General features: G+C 49.9%; 1 pseudogene; it reads left to right on the forward strand.

Annotated features, from left to right (window-relative positions):
- Positions 1 to 1,805: 1,805 nt before the first annotated feature.
- LOC134735850 (small nuclear ribonucleoprotein F-like) lies at positions 1,806 to 18,255 on the forward strand (annotated as a pseudogene).
- Positions 18,256 to 20,089: the final 1,834 nt, after the last annotated feature.

The raw sequence follows: 20,089 nt of genomic DNA on the forward strand, positions 1-20,089 counted from the left end.
CCACACACCTCGGCCTCCCAAAGGGCTGGGATTACAGGCATAAACCACCTCACTGGGCCATGAAATCAAGGAATATTTACAGAATACCCTTCTATCTGTAGTGTCATTAACAGCAGGCAGAGTTCCCTATATTTAGTATTATGGAATCTTTACAGAGCACCCTTTGTTCTAGGTAGGTTCAGGGAAACCTGTACCCTCCTTTAGGTAGAATCATTAATTGTTTGAAGAGTGCTCTTCGGCTACAGAATCACCAACTGTGTACAAAAGCATAAAATCAAGAAGTTCTATACAGCCCATTTCTATCTATTAGAACTATGTAATATTTATAAAGCCTATTCATAGCAATGAAATCATAAATGTTTACAGAGCACTTCCTGTGTACAGAATTTTAGGGTGTCAGAACAAGTAAGTTTTCCTTCTTGTATATAGAATTATGAACTGTTGGCCGGGCGCAGTGGCTCACGCCTGTAATCCCAGCACTTTGGGAGGCCGAGGCAGGCGGATCACCTGAGGTCAGGAGTTTGAGACCAGCCTGGCCAACATGGTGAAATCTCTTCTCTACAAAAAATACAAAAATTAGCCAGCCATGGTGGCCCATCCTGTAATCCCAGCTACTTGGGAGGTTGAGGCAGGAGAATCGTTTGACCCTGAGAGGCAGAGGTTGCAGTGAGCCAAGATTGTGCCACTGCACTCCAGCCGGGGTGGCAGAGTGAGACTCCATCTCAAAAAAATATATAAATAAAAATAATACAATAAAAAAATCAAATTATGAACTGTTTTTGAGGAACACCCACATGTATACAGAATCATGGAATGTTTACAGAGTCCTTTCTTTTCTTTTCTTTTCTGTTTTTTTTTTGAGACGGAGTCTCGCTCTGTCCCCAGGCTGGAGTGCAGTGGCGCAATCTCCGCTCACTGCAAGCTCCGCCTCCTGGGTTCATGCCATTCTCCTGCCTCAGCCTCCCGAGTAGCTGGGACTACAGGTGTCCACCACCATGCCAGGCTAATTTTTGTAATTTTTTTTAGTAGAGACGGGGTTTCACTGTGTTAGCCAGAATGGTCTCGATCTCCTGACCTCATGATCCGCCCGCCTCGGCCTCCCAAAGTGCTGGGATTACAGGCGTGAGCCACGGCGCCCAGGCTTCTTTTCTTCTTCTTTTTTTTTTTTTTCTGTCACCCTGGTTGGAGTACAGTGGCGCGATCTTGGTTCACTGCAATTTCCACCTCCCGGGTTCAAGCGATTCTCATGCCTCAGCCTCCCAAGTCGCTGGGATTACAGGTGCCCATCACCATGCCCGGTTATTTTTTGTATTTTTAGTGAAGACACAGTTTCACCATGTTGGCCAGACTGGTCTCAAACTCCTGACCTCAGGTGATCTGCCCGCCTCAGCCTCCCAAAGTGCTGGGAATACAGGTGTGAGCCACTGCGCCTGGCTAGAATCCTTTCTTGTGGGATGAATTTTGAACCGTTTGCAGAACATCTGTCCATGTATAAAATCATTGAATGTTCGCAGAACCTTTTTGCTTATCATCATGGAATGTCTACAGAGCATCCTCACCTGTACGGACTCAAGGAATGTTAGCTAAACCCCCTTCTATATGGAATCATGGATGTTGGCTGAGCCTTCTACGGTATGAAATCATGGAATGTTACCAAATACATTCCTTACTATAAAACCTTGAACATAGTTTTCTCTTGATGCTCAGTGGCTCAGGACCTGCGGTAGCTGCTGTAGTCAGGAGCCTGGTCAGCCTGGTCAGCGGCCTGCAGCATTCGCCCATAGCATTTGCCTGTGGTTACGATGATGAGTTTACCTCTCAATCCCAAATCTTTCCTCAGTGGAGTAATAGGAAAGCCAAGGATGGTGAAACTTAGGTGGGGAATGGAGTACTAGGACTACATGGTATCTGTAGATGGCTATACGAACATGCAGCTTGCAAATAAAGAAGAATACATAGATGGAGCATTGTCTGGACATCTGGGTGAAATTTTAATAAGGTGTAATAATGTCCTTTATATCAGAGGTGTGGAAGAAGAGGAAGAAGATGGAGAAATGATTGGGAGGCTGAGGCGGGTGAATCGCTTGAGGTCAGGAGTTCAAGACCAGCTTGGCCAACAAGGTGAAACCTCATCTCTACAAAAATACAAAAATTAGCCGGGTATGGTGGCACATGCCTGTAATTCCAGCTACTCAAGAGGCTAAGGCAGGAGAATCACTTGAACCCGGGAGGCAGAGGTTGCAGCGGAGATCACACTACTGCACTCCAGCCTGGGTGACAGAGGAAGACTCTGTCTTAAAAAAAAAAAGAAAGAAAACGAAGATGGGGAAATTAGAGAATAGCATCTTTTGTGAGGGATTTTTAAAATATGTATTTCTAGACAATAAAGATTTGCTTTTCAAAAAAATAAAAATAAATGAAATACAATGTTGAAACGTTAGCTTTATATTCCCTACTTACAAGTTGGAGAGGGCCGGGCATGGTGGCTCACACCTGTAATTCCAGCATTTTGGGAAGCTGAGACAGGCAGATTGCCTGAGGTCAGGAGTTCGAGATCAGCCTGGCCAACATGGCAAAACCTTGTCTCTCCTAAAAATACAAAAATTAGCCGGGCGTGGTGGCACACACCTGTAATCACAGCCACTCAGGAGGCTGAGGCAGGAGAATCGCTTGAACCTGGCAGGCCGAGATTGCAGTGAGCCAAGATCGAGCCACTGCACTCCAACCTGGGAGACAGAGTGAGACTCTGTCTCAAAAAAATATAATAAAATAAAATAATTTTTTCAAAACAAAGCAAAAAAATGATTTTACTAAGTACAGTAATCTACAGTAAATCTTTTGATATATTAAAACTCATCCTATAGGGCAAGGTCAGCAAAGTACAATTCATGAGCCAAATCTGGTCTGCTGCTTGTCTTTGTAAATAAAGTTTTATTGGAACAGAAACACACTCCTTTGTTTACATAGTGGCTATGGCTGCCTTTGTGATAGAATAGCAGAATTAATTGGCTGTGCCAAAGATAGTATAGCCAGTAAAATAAAAAGTATTTACTATCTTCGCTGGGCCCAGTAGCTCACGCCTGTAATCTCAGCACTTTGGGAGGTTGAGACAGGCAGATAATTTGAGGCCAGGAGTTGGAGACCACCCTAGCCAAAATGGTGAAACCCCATCTCTACCAAAAATACAAAAATTAGCTGGGTGTTGTGGTACATGCCTGTGGTCCCAGCTACTCAGGAGGCTGAGGCAGGAGAATCGCTTGAACCTTGGAGGCAGAGACTACAGTGAGTTGAGATCAAGCCACTGCACTGCAGCCTGGGCAATAGAGCGAGACCCCCATCTCAAAAAAAAAAGAATTTACTATCTCTAATCCTAGCCCTTTGGGAGGCTAAGGTCAAAAAAAAAAAGAATTTACTATCTCTAATCCTAGCCCTTTGGGAGGCTAAGGTGGGAGGATCACTTGAGGCCAGGAGTTTGAGACCAGCCTGGGTAATATAGTGACACCTTGTTTCTATAGAAAAAAATAAAAAAAATTTGCCAGGCATAGTGTTGTAAGTCTGTGTCCCAGCTACTTGGAGGGCTAAGGTGGGAGGATCACTTGAGCCCAAGAGGTCCAGGCTGCGGTGATCATGTGACTGCACTCCAGCCTGGGTGACAGAGTGAGACTCTGTCTCAAAAAAACAAAAAAATTACTATCTGCCTCTTTATAAAAGAACTTTGCTCACCTGTGCTCTAGTGGGAAAATATACTCTGAATTTCTTTTTAATCTTTAGGTTTTTTTTTTCTTTTCACAGCAGACTCAGTTGAATTCATAAATAGTTTCATTCATTCATTCAACCAATATTTACCAAACACCTATCCAGTGCTTGGGGTGCTGATTTAGGCACTGGGGTGCAAATATGAAAAAAAAACAGTGCTTGCCTTCAAGGACAGTCCTTCCCATCAAGAGCATTCCCCATGGCATTAAGAAATTTACGCATAACCTTACATAATTTATAAGAAACCAGTTGTGTGACCTTGGGCACATTTCTTAATCCTTCTAGACTCTGATTTCCTCATCTGCAAATGAGGGTGGCAGTAGTACTTACCTCAAGATGTTGTTGTAAAGATTAAGAGTTTTGTTTGTTCAGTGGTTTGTACTGTTTTGTTTTGTTTTGAGACAGGGTCTCGCTGTGTCACCCAGGATGGAGTGCAATGGAGCGATCTGGGCTCACTGCAACCTCTGCCTCCCAGGTTCAAGCCATTCTCCTGCCTCAGCCTCCCGAGTAGCTGGGACTACAGGCGCATGCCACCACGGCCCAGCTAATTTTTTGTATTTTTTTTTTTTTTTTTTGGACATAATTTTTTTTTTATTATTAATTTTTTTTGCATACAAAAACAATAAACATTTTCTAAAAATACATACAAACAAAAAGATGCGTATCAAACATATTAGGAAGGTTGCACATGGGAAGTCGGGGAATAGAAATGGGGGTGGGAGTTAAAATAGATGAGAGAGGGACTTTATATGGATCAGTGATAATAACTCAATCCTCTATTTGACAAAGAAGAGGGAGAAGGAAGAGGAAGAAAAAGAGAGTGGGATAAAGGATCAGAAAGGGAGGAAAATAGAAAAAATTAGAGTATGACTCCAGGGTAGACCTGTTTTGTTGTCATTGAGTTGGTTGGTTGGTTTGTCTGTTGTATTCTTCATGTTTCGCCAAGTTGGCCAGACTGGTCTCGAACTCCTAGCCCGAAGTGATCAACCCGCCTCGCCCCCCAGAGTGCCAAGACCACAGGCGTGAGCCACCACATCCAGCGCCCACGTTGCTTCTGGCCTCCGTGGTAGACCTCCCAGACGGAGCAGCCAGGCAGAGGAGCTCCTCACTTCTACCCAGACACGGGGCGGCCGGGCAGAGGGGCTCCTCACTTCCCAGACGGGGCGGCCAGGCAGAGACGCTCCTCACTTCTTCCCAGACGATAGGTGGCCGGGCAGAGGCGCTCCTCACTTCCCAGACGATGGGTGGCCGGGCAGAGGCGCTCCTCACTTCCCAGACGATGGGCGGCCGGGCAGAGGCACTCCTCACCTCCCAGACGATGGGTGGCCGGGCAGAGGCGCTCCTCACCTCCCAGACGATGGGTGGCCGGGCAGAGGCGCTCCTCACCTCCCAGACGGGGCGGCCGGGCAGAGGCGCTCCTCACTTCTTCCCGGACGGGGCGGCCGGGCAGAGGCGCTCCTCACTTCTTCCCGACGGGGCGGCCAGGCAGAGGCGCTCCTCACTTCTTCCCAGACGGGGCGGCCGGGCAGAGGCGCTCCTCACTTCTTCCCGGACAGGGCGGCCGGGCAGAGGCGCTCCTCACTTCCCAGACGGTGGGTGGCCGGGCAGAGGCACTCCTCACTTCCCAGACGATGGGTGGCCGGGCAGAGGCGCTCCTCACTTCTTCCCGGATGGGGCGGCCGGGCAGAGGCGCTCCTCACTTCTTCCCGGATGGGGCACCTGGGCAGAGGCGCTCCTCATTTCTTCCCAGACAGGGCGGCCGGGCAGAGGCGCTCCTCACTTCTTCCCGGACGGGGGGGCCGGGCAGAGGCGCTCCTTACTTCCTCCCGGACGGGGTGGCCGGGCAGAGGCGCTCCTCACCTCCCAGACGATGGGAGGCCGGGCAGAGGCGCTCCTCACTTCCCAGACGATGGCTGGCCGGGCAGAGGCGCTCCTCACTTCCCAGACGGGGCAGCCGGGCAGAGGCGCTCCTCACTTCCCAGACGGTGGGTGGCCGGGCAGAGGTGCTCCTCACTTCCCAGACGGTGGGCGGCCGGGCAGAGGCGCTCCTCACTTCTTCCCGGACGGGGTGGCCGGGCAGAGGCACTCCTCACTTCTTCCCGGACGGGGGGGCCGGGCAGAGGCGCTCCTTACTTCCTCCCGGACGGGGTGGCCGGGCAGAGGCGCTCCTCACCTCCCAGGCGATGGGAGGCCGGGCAGAGGCGCTCCTCACTTCCCAGACGATGGGTGGCCGGGCAGAGGCGCTCCTCACTTCCCAGACGGGGCAGCCGGGCAGAGGCGCTCCTCACTTCCCAGACGGTGGGTGGCCGGGCAGAGGCGCTCCTCACTTCCCAGACGATGGGTGGCCGGGCAGAGGCGCTCCTCACTTCTTCCCGGACGGGGCGGCCAGGCAGAGGCGCTCCTCACTTCTTCCCGGACGGGGCGGCCGGGCAGAGGCGCTCCTCACCTCCCAGACGATGGGAGGCCGGGCAGAGGGGCTCCTCACTTCCCAGACGGGGCGGCCGGGCAGAGGCGCTCCTCACTTCCCAGACGGTGGGTGGCCGGGCAGAGGCGCTCCTCACTTCCCAGACGGTGGGTGGCCGGGCAGAGGCGCTCCTCACTTCCCAGACGGTGGGTGGCCGGGCAGAGGCGCTCCTCACTTCCCAGACGGTGGGTGGCCGGGCAGAGGCGCTCCTCACTTCCCAGACGGTGGGTGGCCGGGCAGAGGCGCTCCTCACTTCCCAGACGGTGGGTGGCCGGGCAGAGGCGCTCCTCACTTCCCAGACGGTGGGTGGCCGGGCAGAGGCGCTCCTCACTTCCCAGACGGTGGGTGGCCGGGCAGAGGCGCTCCTCACTTCCCAGACGGTGGGTGGCCGGGCAGAGGCGCTCCTCACTTCCCAGACGGTGGGTGGCCGGGCAGAGGCGCTCCTCACTTCTTCCCGACGGGGCGGTCGGGCAGAGGCGCTCCTCACTTCTTCCCAGACGGGGCGGCCGGGCAGAGGCGCTCCTCACTTCTTCCCGGACAGGGTGGCCGGGCAGAGGCGCTCCTCACTTCCCAGACGGTGGGTGGCCGGGCAGAGGCACTCCTCACTTCCCAGACGATGGGTGGCCGGGCAGAGGCGCTCCTCACTTCTTCCCGGATGGGGCGGCCGGGCAGAGGCGCTCCTCACTTCTTCCCGGATGGGGCACCTGGGCAGAGGCGCTCCTCATTTCTTCCCAGACAGGGCGGCCGGGCAGAGGCGCTCCTCACTTCTTCCCGGACGGGGGGGCCGGGCAGAGGCGCTCCTTACTTCCTCCCGGACGGGGTGGCCGGGCAGAGGCGCTCCTCACCTCCCAGACGATGGGAGGCCGGGCAGAGGCGCTCCTCACTTCCCAGACGATGGCTGGCCGGGCAGAGGCGCTCCTCACTTCCCAGACGGGGCAGCCGGGCAGAGGCGCTCCTCACTTCCCAGACGGTGGGTGGCCGGGCAGAGGTGCTCCTCACTTCCCAGACGGTGGGCGGCCGGGCAGAGGCGCTCCTCACTTCTTCCCGGACGGGGTGGCCGGGCAGAGGCGCTCCTCACTTCTTCCCGGACGGGGGGGCCGGGCAGAGGCGCTCCTTACTTCCTCCCGGACGGGGTGGCCGGGCAGAGGCGCTCCTCACCTCCCAGACGATGGGAGGCCGGGCAGAGGCGCTCCTCACTTCCCAGACGATGGGTGGCCGGGCAGAGGCGCTCCTCACTTCCCAGACGGGGCAGCCGGGCAGAGGCGCTCCTCACTTCCCAGACGGTGGGTGGCCGGGCAGAGGCGCTCCTCACTTCCCAGACGGTGGGTGGCCGGGCAGAGGCGCTCCCCACTTCTTCCCGGACGGGGCGGCCGGGCAGAGGCGCTCCTCACTTCCCAGACGATGGGTGGCCGGGCAGAGGTGCTCCTCACTTCTTCCCGGACGGGGCGGCCAGGCAGAGGCGCTCCTCACTTCTTCCCGGACGGGGCGGCCGGGCAGAGGCGCTCCTCACCTCCCAGACGATGGGAGGCCGGGCAGAGGGGCTCCTCACTTCCCAGACGGGGTGGCCGGGCAGAGGCGCTCCTCACTTCCCAGACGGTGGGTGGCCGGGCAGAGGCGCTCCTCACTTCCCAGACGGTGGGTGGCCGGGCAGAGGCGCTCCTCACTTCCCAGACGGGGCGGCCGGGCAGAGGCGCTCCTCACTTCCCAGACGGTGGGTGGCCGGGCAGAGGCGCTCCTCACTTCCCAGACGGTGGGTGGCCGGGCAGAGGCGCTCCTCACTTCCCAGACGGTGGGTGGCCGGGCAGAGGCGCTCCTCACTTCCCAGACGGTGGGTGGCCGGGCAGAGGCGCTCCTCACTTCCCAGACGGTGGGTGGCCGGGCAGAGGCGCTCCTCACTTCCCAGACGGTGGGTGGCCGGGCAGAGGCGCTCCTCACTTCCCAGACGGTGGGTGGCCGGGCAGAGGCGCTCCTCACTTCCCAGACGGGGCGGTCGGGCAGAGGCGCTCCTCACTTCCCATACGGGGCGGCCGGGCAGAGGCGCTCCCCACCTTCCAGATGTGGCGGCGGCCGGGCAGGGGCTGCAATCCCAGCACCCTGGCAGGCGAAGGCAGGCGGCCGGGGGGTAGAGGCTGCCGCGAGGCCAGACCACGCCACCGCACTCCAGCCCAGGCAACACCGAGCACTGGGTGAGCGAGACTCCGTCTGTAGTCCCAGTATCTTGGGAGGCTGAGGCGGGCAGAGCACTCGGCGTCAGGAGCTGGCGACCAGCGTGGCCAAGATGGTGAACGCGTGCCTGCATCCAAAGGAGAAAAGGCAGGCAGCGGTGGCGCGCGCCGGCAGTCCCAGGCAGTCGGCGGCGTGGGCAGCAGCAAGCCGAGTAGATTGTAGCCTACGCCAGAGAGGGAAAGAAAAGAAAGAAAGAAAAGAAAGAAAGAAAGAAAGAAAGGAAGAAAGGAAGAAAGGAAGAAAGAAGAAAGAAAGAAAGAATTTTTTGTATTTTTTAGTAGAGATGAAATTTGGCTAAGAAAGAAAGAAAGAAAGAAAGAAAGAAAGAAAGAAAGAAAGAAAGAAGAAAGAAAGAAAGAATTTTTTGTATTTTTTAGTAGAGATGAAATTTGGCTATGTTGGCCAGGCTGGTCTTGAACTCCTGGATTCAAATGATCCGTCCCTTTGACCTCCCAAAGTGCTGGGATTACAGGCAGGAGCCACCACACCCAGCCCATTAAGTAAATTTTTTTATCTTTTTTTTTTTGAGACAAAGTCTCACTCTGTCGCCCAGGCTAGAGTGCAGTGGCGGGATCTTGGCTCACTGCAACATCCACCTCCTGGATTCAAGCAATTCTCCTGCCTTAGCCTCCGGAGTAGCTGGGACCTGTGTGCCACCACACCCGACTAATTTTTTATTTTTAGTAGAGGCAGGGTTTCACCATGTAGGCCAAGCTGCTCTTGAACTCCAGACCTCAGGGGAGCCACCCACCTGGGCCTGCCAAAGTGCTGGGATTACAGGTGTGAACCACCATGCCTGGTTGTAAATTTTTTTTTTTTTTTTTTTTTAGATGGAGTTTCACTCTTGTTGCCCAGGCTAGAGTGCAGTGGTGCGATCTCAGCTCACTGCAACCTCCACCTCCCGGGTTCAAGCTATTCTCCTTCCTCAGCCTCCCAAGTAGCTGGGATTTCAGGTGCATATCACCATGCTCAGCTAATTTTTGTATTTTTAGTAGAGATGGGGTTTCACCATGTTGTTCGGACTGGTCTTGAACTACTGACCTCAAGTGATCTGCCTGCTTTGCCCTCCCAAAGGGTTGAGATTACAGGCATGAGCCACCATGTCTGGTCCGTAAATTTTTAATAAAGTGCTTAGACTAGTGCCTGACACAGAGTAAGTGCTATTCAAGTGCTTTTTAAAAAAATCTTTTATTTTATTGTATTTTTTTGAGACACGGTTTTTCTCTGTCACCCAGGCTGGAGTGTAGCGGTGTGATCTTGACTCACTGTACCTCCGCCTCCCAATTTCAAGCAATTCTCCTTCTTCCCTGCAGCCTCCCGAGTAGCTGGGATTACAGGCATGGGCCACCATGCCTGGCTAATTTTTGTATTTTTAGTAGAGATGGGGTTTCACAATGTTGGCCAGGCTGGTCTCGAACTCCTGGCCTCAAGTGATCTACCCACCTTGGCCTCCCAAAGAGCTGGGATTACAGGTGGAAGCAACCGCGCCTGGCCCAAAAAAGAATTTTGAGGCTTGACAGTTGTTCACACCTGTAATCCCAGTGTTTTGGGAGGCCCAGGTGGGAGGATTGCTTGAGGCCAGGAGTTTGAGACCAGCCTGGGCAACAGTATAAGACTCTGTGTCTATAATTAAAAAATAATAATAATAAATAAATAAATAAGATTTAATACAGGGATATAGGTGCTTGTAAAATCATTAGGAGGTCTGTAAGAGTAGAATTCAGGGGCCATTTCAGGCTTTTGATTTCAAGGTTCCTCCAGCAAGGCCTTGCTCCCAAGGTTACCAAACTGCTGCTTCCCTGCCACCACCATGGTCTCCATCCTACTACCTCACACCCTCCTAAGTGGGGACTGCACAGTGGACTCCACTGTACACGCTCCTCCCACCTGCCAGAACTGCTCCCTTAGCTGACACAGCTCCAGGAAGACTCCCTCTCCCTCTCTCCCATCCTCCAGATCTCATGCAAATGAATCTAACTGACAGAATTTAACTTCCCACTGTCCTAGCTGCAAGAGAGCCTGTGGAATGCTGTTTTAAGCTTTTGAGCCTCTTCCAACAGAAGGAGAGTAAATGGAGGTTAAGAACATCCATCCAGGCCGGTGTGGTGGCTCAGGCCTTTCTAATCCCAGCACTTTGGGAGGCCAAGGTGGGCGGATCACCTGAGGTCAGAAGTTCGAGACCAGCCTGGCCAACATGGTGAAATCCTGTATCTAGTAAAAATACAAAAAATTAGCCAGGCACGGTGGTGGGCGCCTGTAATCCCAGCTACTCAGGAGGCTGAGGCAGGAGAATTGCTTGAACCTGGGAGGCGGAGGTTGCAGTGAGCTGAGATAGCGCCACTGCACTCCAGCTTGGGCAACAGAGCGAGACTCTGTCTTAAAAGAAAAAAAAAAAAAAAAGAACATCCATCCAGAATCAAGTCCAAAAGTTCTGGGAGGTTTCAGGATGGGAAAAATATTTAAGCTGGATCTTAGAGGATGAGGAGAAAGAGAACACAGTATTTCCTGGTAGCAGAAACAGAGCACCTAAAGGCATGAAGGCATTGAAAAAAAGTTGGTGTGGTCCACAAATATCTGTTGTTTTTGCCTGCCCAGCAACAATTCCACTTGAATAATTGCACTTTGATTTCCCCTCGGGGAGCCACCCCTCCCTACATCAGCCATGTGGTTCACAGGAAGCTGATCTTGCTTCCTGGCTGCAGGGTGGGGGCGCGTTGGGGAGTGGGCATGTGACCACTTCTGTCCAATCAGCACACTCCATCCCTTTAGTCACAGGGATCGGTTCAGGGAGGAACACATGAATGAAGCCAGACCAATGCGACTTTATTATAAAATTTCTTTTTTTGGCTAAGTGACTGGGCTGGGGAATGGAAGCCTGGAGCAGCTGGGAATAAGCTGGTCAGGAGGAACACATGAATCTGATGAAACCAACTCAGAGGGAAGCAGAACTAAGATATTGAGAGAAACTAAGGCTGCTGATATCATGTGAGCCCCCAGCTATGCCTAATACACTACATCAAGAGAGTATTTCACAAGCCTGAGAGCCACTGTCCCAGGGAGCTTATAGCAGCTTTATTCCTAGTATCCTCTAACTAGAAACGATCCAAATGCCAGATGACAGCAGTTGACTGGAAAGTAAACTATGGGGTATTCACACAACGGGATACTATTCAGCAATTAAAATGAATGGTTTTACAATCTCACTCATCGGTATGCATGAATCTCACAAAACATGGTGAGCAAACGGAGCCAGACATAACAGCACAGGTGCTCCTCAACATACAGAGGGGCTACATCTTGCTAAACCCACTGTGAGCTGAAAATACCGTAAATTGAAAATGCACTAATCCACCTAATCTACCAAACATCTTAGTTTAGCCTAGTCCACCTTAAATGTGCTCGGAACACTTACATTAGCCTAAAGTTGGGTAAAATTAACACAATGCCTATTTTATAATCAAGTGTTGAATATCTCATATCATTTGTTGAACACTGTACTGAAACTGAAAAACAGAATGGTTGTATAGGTACTTGAAGTCCGGTTTCTTTCTTTTTTTTTTTTTTTGTGAGATGGAGTCTTGTTCTCTCACCCAGGCTGGAGTGCAGTGGGGCAATCTCGGCTCACAGGTACCTCTGCCTCCTGAGTTCAAGCTAATTTCCTGCCTCAGCCTCCCAAGTAGCTAGGATTACAGGTGCGCACCACCATGCCTGGCTAATTTTTTGTATTTTCAGTAGAGATGGGACTTCTCCATGTTGACCAGGCTGGTCTTGAACTCCTGACCTCAAGTGATCCACCCGCCTTGGCCTGCAAAGTGCTGGGATTACAGGCATGTGCCACTGTGCCTGGCCTTCTTGAAGTCCAGTTTCTACTGAACATGTATCACTTTCTAACCATTATGAAATAAAAAAGCGGTACGTCAAACTGTCATAAATTGGAGACCATGTACATCATATACATACACATGCATATACATACCTATACATATATGATGTACATGTATATATTATATCATGTCCTTATTTCTTGATGTGAGTATTGGTTAAATGGGTATATTCCATTTGTAAAAATTTAGCAAACTATACTTTTGTTACAATGTGTATTTTTCTGTATGTGTGCTATGATTCACTTAAAATAAAAAAAACACACTTGTAAAAACCTCAGTAGATGCAAAACTGGGGAAGGAAAGAAAGGCAGGTTAGGACTAGGTGAATTCAAGAGTCAAACTATATCATTAGGACTCAATTTCTCTTTGCTGTTTGTATCCGTCTGTTCATATGCTCATTTCATTCTCAGGTTCCACATGTTGATAAAACAGTTGCCACTGCTGTGGCCTCACAACCTGTCATGTTTATGTCTAGCATGAAAGAGAAAGTTGGCCTCTTCAAAGGCACAAAGAAAGCTGGACATTTAGTATCATTGGCTCTGGCTGGTCTGCTCAGCCCTGAACCAATCACTGTTGCAAAAGGAATATAATATTCTGACTGGCCAGGCTAGTTCATATGATGTCTGGAGATGGAAATGGAGTTAACAACCTCAAAGAACCACATAGACTGAAAACAAGGAGAGAAGGAAATCTGGCTGTTTCAGAAGTCAGGTGAATGGATGTTGGCTGACTAAAAAATTCAATAAATACCTGGTCCCTAGATGGCAGTGGCATCATCATCATCATCATAATTTTCTCTTAGCATCTAGAAAAATGTCTGGCATCTAGTTTGGTACTTGATAAATATTATTATTTTTTCTTTTTTTGAGACAGAGTCTCACTCTATTGCCCAGGCTGGAGTGCAGTGGGGCGATCTTGGCTCACTGCAACCTCTGCCTTCCGGGTTCAAGCAATTCCCATGTCTCAGCCTCCCGAGTACCTGGGATTACAGGCACCTGCCGCTACACCTGGCCTATATATATATATATATATATATATATATATATATAGTATTTGTAGTAGAGATGAGATTTCACCATATAGGCCAGGCTGGTCTCAAACTTCTGACCTCAAGTGATCCTCCTGTCTCGGTCTCCCAAAGTGCTGGGATTACAGGTGTGAGCCACCACGCCTGGCCAGTACTTGATAAATACTAATATCTGTTGAATGAGAGAATGAGTTATATCAGGCAATACTAGGAGCAATCTTGTCATGCCTTAGGCCTTCCTCTACAGGATAGGAAAGACTGAGGAGAATTTAAAAAAGGGATTTAAGTCAGTTTTTGTTTTTTATTTTTATTATTATTATTATTTTTTGAGACCTAGTTTCACTGTTGTCGCCGAGGCTAGAGTGCGATGGTGTGATCTCAGCTCATTGCAACCTCTGCCTCAGCCTCCTGAGTAGCTGGAATTACAGGTGCCGGCCACCACGCCTGGCTAATTTTTGTATTTTTAGTAGAGACAGGGTTTCACCACGTTGGCCAAGCTGGTCTTGAACTCCTGGCCTCAGGTGATCTGCCCGCCTTGGCCTCCCAAAGTGCTGGGATTACAGGCGTGAGCCACCATGCCCGGGCTATTTTATTTAATTTTTAATTTTTTAATTATTTTAGAGGCAGGGTCTCATTATGTTGCCTAGGCTGGAGTGCGGTGGCTATTCACAGGCGCGATCCCACTACTAATCAACACTGGAGTTTTGACCTGCTCCATTTCCAACCTGGGCTGGTTCATCCCTCCTTAGACAACCTGGTGGTCCCCCAGACCTGGGAGGTCGCCATATTGATGCTGAACTTAGTGCAGACACCCAATTGACATAGTGCACTACAATACAGAACTCTTAGACTCAAGTGATCCTCCTGTCTCAGCCCCCCAAGTTGGTGGGACTAGAGGCTCATGCCACTGTGCCTGGCTATAAGTCAGTTTTTTTTGACAGCAAAGACATAGTCCTTTACAGAATCAAAGCTCTTAGAGGCCTTTGCTAACTCTTACCTTACTCTCTCTCTTCAGAGGGGATTGGTGGCAGAAGGACCAAACCCTGGAAAATTCTGATTACAGTAATGGTGGGTGAAGCAGGAAATAAAGGAAGCCCTCCTTCACCGCTGCTGGGAGTATAAATTGCTACAACTATTTTGGAGAACAATTTGGAAAATAGTAAAGCAGAAGATTTGCATACCTCACCTGTTCACCAAATCCTCTCTTGCAAACCACGTGACCTGGAGACATTTTTGCCCCATGCACAAATTACATATAAACCCATGTTGAGCCGGTTGCAGTGGCTCACGCCTGTAATTCCAACACTTTGGGAGGCCGAGGCAGGGGGGTGGGGGGAATCACTTGAGGTCAGGAGTTCGAGACCAGCCTGGACGACATGATGAAACCCTGTCTCTATTAAAAATACGAAAATTAGCTGGGCGTGGTGGTGTGCACCTGTAATCCCAGCTACTTGGGAGGCTGAGGCAGGAGAATCGCTTGAACCTAGGAGGCAAAGGTTGCAGTGAGCCGAGATTGCGCCACTGCACTTCAGCCTGGGTAACAAAGCAAGACTCCCTCTCAAAAAAAAAAAAAAAAAAAAATGTGTTGCTCTAGTTACTACTGCTGCAGCATAACAAATTATCCCAAATTTAGTGGTGTAAAACAATAACCATTTTATCATGCTCATCATTTTGGAAAGGGCACAGTGGGACAACTTGTCTGGGGCTTTAGACGGGAAGATTTAAAGGGTGAGGATGACTTGACAGCTGGGAGTTGGGACATCTAAAGCTTTGTTCTCTGACATGCTTGGTGGCTGATGCTGGCTGTCATCTGGAACCTCTGCTGGGGCTGCTGACCATAGCATCTGTATGTGGCCTCTCCACTTGGCCTGGGCTTCTTCACGGCATAAAGATTCCAGGCTCCAAAGGTGAGTGTCCCAGTGATCAAGTTAGAAGCTGCATTGCCTCACAAATTGTGCAGCATCATTTCCATCTTTTTTTTTTTTTTTTTGAGACAGAGTCTCGCTCACTCTGTCACCCAGGCTGGAGTGCAGTAGGGCAATCTCAGAATCTCGGCTCACTGAAACCTCCACCTGCCAGGTTCAAGCTATTCTCTCACCTCAGCCTCCCAAGTAGCTGGGATTACAGGCATGCACCACCACGCTCGGGCTAATTTTTGTATTTTTAGTAGAGATGGGGTTTCACCATGCCGGCCAGGTTGGTCTTGAACTCCTGACCTCAGATGATCCGCCTGCCTCAGCCTCCCAAAGTGCTGGGATGACAGACATGAACCACCATGCCTGGCCTTTTTCATCTTTTTATTGGTTATAGATGATTCACAATCCCACCCAGATTCACAGGAAGAGGAATTAGAGAAAGTTCTAGAAGAGCATGAGGACCGGAAATATTGTTGAGGGCATCTTTGGAAAATACATTCTGCCACACACATACATCGCAGTCATGTTTGTGCCCGTCCACCATCCCTTATCCGAAGCCCTTGGGGCTAAACGTGTTTTGAATTTTAGAAATTCTTAGAATTTTGAGGCCGGGCGCGGTGGCTCATGCCTGTAATCTCAGCACTTTGGGAGGCCGAGGTGGGCGGATCACCTGAGGTTGGGAGTTAGAGACCAGCCTGACCAACATGGTGAAACCCTGTCTCTACTAAAAATGCAAAATTAGCCAGGCACGGTGGTGCATGCCTGTAATCCCAGCTACTTGGGAGGCTGAGGCAGGAGAATCGCTTGAATCCGGGAGGCGGAGGTTGCGGTGAGCCGAGATCAGGCCATTGCACTCCAGCCTGGGCAAAAAGAGCGAAACTCCATCTCAAAGAAAAAAAAAAAGAAATTCTTAGAATTTTGAAAGACAATATGGTGCATTCATGAAATCTCCTATCATACCCCTTGAGAGGACTGGTTCATCCTGTAAGCAAAAATCTAAACTCGGTATGGTGGCCCATGCCTGTAGTCCCAGCTACTCAGGAGGCTGAGGCAGGAGGACTGATTGAACCCATGTGGTTGATGCTGCAGTGAGCTGTGATTGCACCACTGCACTCCAGCCTGGGCGACAGAGGGAGACCCTGTCTCAAAAAAAAACCAAAAAAACAAAAAACAAAAATAAATATTTCCGCAGTGGAACATATGAATATTCACATTAAGTGGCATAATGATTATAAATAGCTTTCTGTCTATTCAGGTCAGGTTTTGCCACTAAAGAAGTTCAAATCAGGTCAGATCTTGCTGCTAAATAAATTATAAAAAGCCTTCCATTTTTAGGTTTCCTAGAATTTGAATTGTGGCTAAGGATTTATGGACCAGTATGAGGAAAAAATTGGAACAAACTTAAATAGACATCATTAGGAAAAAGGATTTTAAAAGGTGAGGCCAAGTTATATGATAAAATATTACACAGCAATGAAAATGAATAAACTTGAGCCACATGTATCATTATGGAAATATCTTATAAAAATAATGTCAGGAGAAAGCAAGTTGCAGAACAGTATATTTATGATAAGTAAGGATAGGCCAGGTTTTCTGTATTAAAAATAGCCCTTGGCCTGGTGCGGTGGCTCATGCCTATAATTCCAGCACTTTGGGCGGCCGAGGCAGGCGAATCACTTGAGGTCAGGAGTTAGAGACCAGCATGGCCAAGATGGTGAAACCCTGTCTCTACTAAAAATACAATAATTAGCTGAGCATGGTGGTGCACGCCTGTAGTCCCAGCTACTTGGGAGGCTGAGGCAGGAGAATCACTTGAACTCAGGAGGCAGAGGTTGCAATGAGCCGAGATCATGCCACTGCACTCCAGCCTGGGCAACAGAGCAAGTCTTGTCTCAAAAAAAAAAAAAAAAAAAAGCCCCTATATCTCAGAGGCTTTATTTATTGCTCATACTACGTGTCATTATTAGTAAAATGGAGTTGGGGGCATCTCCTCCTCATTCTGGAACTTAGCTGGTGGGCAGCTGCCCTGAAGAACATTGATGGTTATTTGATAGAAGGAAAAGTAGGGGGAAGGATGCACTGGCTTTTTAAATTTTTATTTATTTATTTTTTTCTCGAGATTGAGTTTCGCTCTTTATTGCCCAGGCTGGAGTGCAGTGGCACGATCTCAGCTCACTGCAACCTCCGCCTCCTGGGTTCAAGCTATTCTCCTGTCTCAGTCTCCCGAGTAGCTGGGATTACAGGTGCCCGCCACCACACCTGGCTAATTTTTGTATTTTTAGTAGAGACGGGGTTTCACCATGTTGGCCGGGCTGGTCTCGAACTCTTGACCTCAGGCGATCTGCCCATCTTGGCCTTCCAAAGTGCTGGGATTACAGGCGTGAGCCACCATGCCCTGCTGGATTGTTTTCTTTACGTGTTTGGTTTCAGCCAGCCCGCAACTGGGTGTTGACAAGCACAAGAGGCCCAACTTGTGCTCTCCTGAGATTTCACCAAGGACCTCCCTTTCTTTAGGCCACGCCCCTGCGCTAAAACCTTCAAGGGCTCTCTATGGCTCAGAGTAAAAAGTTAAGAATAGTGATGGCTCCCATGGATTGAGCACTTCCTACATATCAGGCCCTTTATAGAGATACTATTTGTAATCTGTGCACAATCCTAGAAAGAAGGAACTGTCTGATCTCCATTTTACAGATGCGGAAATGGAGGTTCCGAGAGGTGAAGTGACTTGCCAAGACGACAGAGTGAGGGCAGGAAGGAAGGAAGACTGGCGGCCAGATCCGTCTGATTCCAGGGCCCATGCTGAGCCACAGGGTCAGGCCACACTCCTCCAGCCTCACCCCTCACCTCTTTTCCTTGGCAGGACTAGCTGCTCCAACCAGGCAGGCCTCTTCTCACTTCCCCTTGAGCAAACCTGTCTCAATGTCCCTTCAAAGACCATCTAGAATCTCACAGTACACCTTTCCCTACTGCCAGCCATGCTGAGTCCTGCCCTTATGACAGTGTCCCTCAGTCACTTTCCTGTCTGTCATATGTCACTAGGGTGCAAGAATGTCTTCATCATCTTTGCATCTGCCATACCCAGCACACAGTCACTGCACACCTGACATCCCTCAACAATTATTCAGCGCCTACTGGCTGCTGAGCACTGTGCTAGGTGCAAGGATACAGCAGAGAATGAAACCAAATCCCTGCTCTCATGAAGTTTACGTTCTGATCTGGGAGATGAAAATGAACAAGTAAACCCATACATGTATAGTAGAATGTCAGGGGATAAAAAGTGCTATGGAGAAAAATCAAGCTGAGGAAGGCTATGGATAGGGAGTGCTGGGATGGGGAGAGGAAAGCTATTTTAGAGGAAAGGTCTTTTTGAGACGGTAACATTTGAGCAGAGCTTAGAATACAGTGAGTTTGTCTGAGGAACTGAATAGTCAAGTGAATATATAATGAATGCATGCTTTAGTGAGTTGGAAACCTAACTTGGAGATGAAAAAGGAGTGTGGAGGAAGGAGTTTGAGGTAGGGATCCCTGGATCCCCCGACATCTTTCTTTTCCTTCCATTTAAAAACATAAACGGCCGGAGGCGGTGGCTCACGCCTGTAATCCCAGCACTTTGGGAGGTCGAGGCAGGCGGATCACTTGAGGTCAGGAGTTCGAGACCAGCCTGACCAACATAGTGAAACCCTACTAAAAATGCAAAATTAGCCGGGCATGGTGGCGTACGCCTGTAATCCCAGCTACTTGAGAGGCTGAGGCAGGAGAATCGCTTTAACCTGGGAGGTGAAGGTTGTGGTGAGCGGAGAATGTGCCACTGCACCGCAGCCTGGGCAAGAGTGAAACTCCATCTGAAACAAACAAACAAAAAAAACCATAACCAGTTTATTTATTTATTTATTTTTGAGACGGAGTCTTGCTCTGTCGCCCAGGCTGGAGTGCAGTGATACAGTCTCAGCTCATTGCAAACTCCACCTCCAGGGTTCAAGCGATTCTTGTGCCTCAGCCTCCCGAATAGCTGGGATTACAGGCTGCCTGACACCATGCCCGGCTAATTTTTGTATTTTGCTTTTTTTTTTTTTTTTGAGGTGGAGTCTCACTCTGTTGTCCAGGCTGGAGTGCAATGGCATGATTTCGGCTCACTGCAAACTCTGCCTCTGTGTCCCAGGTTCAAGCAATCCTCCTGCCTCAGCCTCCCCAGTAGCTGGGATTACAGGCATGTGCCACCATGCCCAGCTAATTTTTGTATTTTTTTAGTAGAGTTGGGGTTTCATGTTGTTGGCCAGGCTGGTCTCAAACTCCTGACCTCAAGTGATCTGCCTGCCTCAGCCTCCCAAAGTGGTGGGATTACGGGCATGAGCCTCTGTACCCGGCCTAAAACATAACCAATTTATTTTGATGCAATGTTATTTCAGATAGGTCAGAAGTAGAGACTGATCATTGGTACATAGTTTAGATGTACGAAGGTTTCTCTTTCTCTCTCTATCCAGAACAGACTGGATATTACAGAATGTTATGGTATAATTGTTAATTCGCTTAATATTACTGTGGTTCTGAAGGATAATGTAATTTTCCTTAGGATTTGCTACTGAAGTATTAAGGCATGAAGTACTAGTAAGGCAGCAACTTACTTTTTTTGTTGTTTTTTTGAGTCAGGGTCTCGCTCTGTCTCCCAGGCTGGAATGCAGTGATGCTATCTTGGCTCACTGCAACCTCCACCTCCTGGGCTTAAGAGATCCTCCCACCTCAGCCTCCCAAGTAGCTGGGACTACAGGCACACGTCATCACGCCCAGCTAATTCTTTTGTATTTTTTGTGGAAGTGGG

This window comes from Symphalangus syndactylus, chromosome 24 (assembly GCF_028878055.3).
Source record: "Symphalangus syndactylus isolate Jambi chromosome 24, NHGRI_mSymSyn1-v2.1_pri, whole genome shotgun sequence".
NCBI lineage: Eukaryota > Metazoa > Chordata > Mammalia > Primates > Hylobatidae > Symphalangus > Symphalangus syndactylus.